Here is a 3954-nt window from a genome sequence, read left to right as displayed (position 1 = left end):
CCTATTTACTATGCCTCCCCACGGGACAGAGTTAGACACCGGGGTCGTTTTTTAACGTGGAGAAAAGGTACAAAAATAAAAATTGTCTCAGTCGTGAAGGATTTCTCCTCCACCGAAAGAGAACAAGAAATTGAAGTGCAGCATCTGAAGAACAGATGGTATTTATTTGCTCCCCCACCGAGCAAATTAGGCACAAGGCCAATTTTTAATGTGAGGAGTGAAGGGAGGGGGAAGGGAAAAAGGGGACCAGCTCCCGAGAGGTGGGAAATGGGAGCTGGTTAAAGGTCAGGTATGTGGGGTTTCCCCCACATCTGGTCTTTGCTTGCAGTATCTGCCGGAACAGATGGTATTTATTTGCTCCCCCACCGAGCAAATTAGGCACAAGGCCAATTTTTAATGTGAGGAGTGAAGGGAGGGGGAAGGGAAAAGGGGACCAGCTCCCGAGCGGTGGGAAATGGGAGCTGGTTAAAGGTCAGGTATGTGGGGTTTCCCCCACATCTGGTCTTTGCTTGCAGTATCTGCCGGAACAGATGGTATTTATTTGCTCCCCCACCGAGCAAATTAGGCACAAGTCCAATTTTTAATGTGAGGAGTGAAGGGAGGGGGAAGGGAAAAAGGGGGCCAGCTCCCGAGAGGTGGGAAATGGGAGCTGGTTAAAGGTCAGGCATGTGGGGTTGCCCCCACATCTGGTCCTTGCTAGTCATAGCTAGTCATAGCTTGCAGTATCTGCCGGAACAGATGGTGTTTATTTGCTCCCCACTGAGCAAATTAGGCACAAGGCCGTTTTTAATGTGAGGTAAAAACCAGCTCCCCTAAAAGTAGGCAAAAAGGGGGCACTCTGGTTACCAAAAATAATAATTGTCCCAGTATAGAGGGTTTCCCCTCCATTGACTGGTACAAATTATCTTAAGTGCAGCATCTGCCGGAACAGATGGTATTTATTTGCTTCCCCACCGAGCAAATTAGGCACAAGGCCGATTTTTAATGTGAGGAATGAAGGGGAAATGGGGACCAACTCCCCGGGGAGTAGGGGAGCTGGATAGTGACAATTGGTATTAAGGGTATCCCCTACATTGACCAAGGTCTTATATGTGAGGTTGCCCCCACATATGGTCTTTGCTTGCAGTATCTGCCGGAACAGATGGTATTTATTTGCTCCCCCACTGAGCAAATTAGGCACAAGGCCGTTTTTAATGTGAGGTAAAAACCAGCTCCCCTAAAAGGGGTCACTCTGGTTACCAAAAATAATAATTTCCCAGTATAGAGGGTTTCCCCTCCATTGACTGGTACAAACCATCTTAAGTGCAGCATCCGCCGGAACAGATACTACACTTTGATCTTGACCAAAAGGCCAAGAAAGTGTGTTAATTGTAAACCAAACAAATAAAATCTACTTTGTCGTGGAGAAATATAGTATGTTTAATAACTGGTTTACAGCCAGATTTTTATGTGTATTTATGTTTAATAGACTGGAATAAATTTTGATTTTAAAGACTATTAGTTTACATTAGAAATTAATAAGTACGAGTAGACACAATTAATACAAGATCTTGAGAGTTTGTGTAAGACACGGCGAAATAATTTTCAGTAATAAAAGTTTATGTTAAACTTCTAAGTCATTCAAGGTAATCGATTTATGTAGGTGATTTCATTAATATATCTATATATCTAAAAAAAATTAGAATGTTTGTGAGAGAACATTTCCCAACCAAGGAACTTTTGATCTACAAACTTTAAATTTGAAATGATATTCAGACATATGGGAGCATTAAAACTGAAAAAAACATGCTTTGAAGACATCGGGTTTTCATCTTCTCATCAACTATTTCACAAATGCACATGCGCAGTAGTAAAATATGACAATTTTTTTTATGTTGAGAATCAGTATGTTTGAATACCGATTGTAAAGGATGTGTCAAGCGGGTCTTATGATTATCCTACTTGACTCACTAACATTAGGAGTTGGTTCCTATCTAAGTTGGATGCACATGTCTCAGTTTCTGTGGGAATCAAAATACATTATGCATGCATATTTTACGACTGAGCAATAAGTATATATATATATATATGTATATATATATATATATATATATATATATATAGTAAGTTATAAAATATATATGGCGATTAAGCTACACTGAATATTCCGCGTTTCATCCACTCTAAGACTCTTCAGGTTTATGCGATAATTTTGTGGTTGTTTGTCATTTTTATATACACACACACACATATATATATATATATATATATATATATATATATATATATATTTTTAAGAGCAATACGTATATATATATATATATATATATATATATATATATATATATATATATATATATATATATTATTTTTAAGTGCAGTATCTACGGACAGGCGTGATTCGGAGCCCTACTCCTCTTCAGCGTAGGTTCACTGTTGTTAGGATTCGAACCTTGTCCAATGCTCAAATCCATTACGCTATGATACCATAGACGATTTACTGCTTCGTCTTTTTATCGTTTATCTGTTTACGTTGTTTTCTTGTTGATTTTTGAAACGATATATTAACGCTAACGTCTCTGCCTCGGGAAACCTGTGTTTTTCTTAGAAAGTCGCCCATTTTTTATTTGAACGTATTTTTTTTTTCATTTATTATTTTTAAATATATATAGCTATATACATATATATATGTATATATGTATATATATATATATAAATTAATATTAGTGTGTGTGTGTTTCAGTGTATGATTTGTACAAAATATAAGGATGCCATCTAGTATATATTGTATTTGGATATGCAGACACGGTTGCATATAGACATGCTCTCGGGTAAAGTAAATCATAGCATTGTATATAGATGTGCATATATATATATATATGCATATATATATATATTCTTATGTAAAGATACGCAAATAGGTAAGTATGTAAATCTTTAAAAATAATTTTGGAAGGATGAGATGTACGTAAAATATTTTCTCATGTTTTTCCATATAAGGAAAATCGACTCCATTCTGTTCATTGTTAAAATGTTTTATTTTATTCCAATACATCAGATGAAAGGATGTTCTTGTGAACATTTTCAAACGACATACGGTTTGAATTTGTCAGAATTGTCTTGAATCAATTTTAACCAACGATGAAATACATTATTTGTTGCTATCAATCCATTCCTTGATGTCTTGATTTTGTTACACTGTTTTATATATATATATTGGAAGCAAAGAATGCTGTGATATTTAGTATCCAAATAAAGTATTAATCCTTAGAAATAGTAGGATAGGATTATTCAGTTTTATATAAAATTAAGATTGGTATAATGGGGGGGTGCAAATATAGTAGGCAGCAATCCTTTGCGAATAGACTCAATCCGTTTCATTTTTGGTAGTATAAACCAGGAGTAGTATGTCACGTCGCATAAAATTTATTCGAAATGGTCTAGGTGGAATTCATTTCAGTTAATGGTCAAAATAAAATATAGTTGTTATATTTGTTTTTAATTTGGATTAGATTTCCATTAATATCCTGGAATTATGAAAACTTAGAAGTGGATAGCATTAACAAAAAACACTTAATCGCAAATGATATTCCCTCATGAATCGAAAAATTATTATCATATTTTATATTCTGAGTGAATGCTTAAGTATTAAGGGTGTAGAGGAGGGTTAAATAGAAGGATGAAAAAAGAAAGAAATACCAAATGGAAGTTATTATTGGTAGAGGGTGTTAGGTGGGTCTGCAGCAGTCATTCAGAAAGGCAGACTGTGGCGAGTAAGTTGGCTACGATGAAAGATCTCTTAAAAGAAGAAGGGAAAAAGACGAAAAAAAAAAACAGGAAAAACAGACGCCTACAAGGAAGGATGGCAGTGCAACGTGCGAAAGAACGGCATGATGATTTTCTATCAGATTGAGGCTTGTTAAAATATTTGATATTTAAATCTTTTCAGCCAATAAATTTTGAAAAAAATCTCAT

The 3954-nt window shown here is 35.4% G+C and overlaps 1 pseudogene; it reads right to left on the bottom strand.

Annotated features, from left to right (window-relative positions):
* Positions 1-1151: 1151 nt before the first annotated feature.
* Positions 1152-1363, bottom strand: LOC145284294 (U2 spliceosomal RNA; annotated as a pseudogene).
* Between the last annotated feature and the right edge of the window lie 2591 nt (positions 1364-3954).

This window comes from Euprymna scolopes, chromosome 8, assembly GCF_053919585.1.
Source record: "Euprymna scolopes isolate OS-2025 chromosome 8, ASM5391958v1, whole genome shotgun sequence".
In the NCBI taxonomy this organism is placed as follows: Eukaryota; Metazoa; Mollusca; class Cephalopoda; order Sepiida; family Sepiolidae; genus Euprymna; species Euprymna scolopes.
The sequence above is the reverse complement of the archived record's forward strand: the minus strand, read 5'-3'. Positions and strand labels throughout refer to the sequence as shown.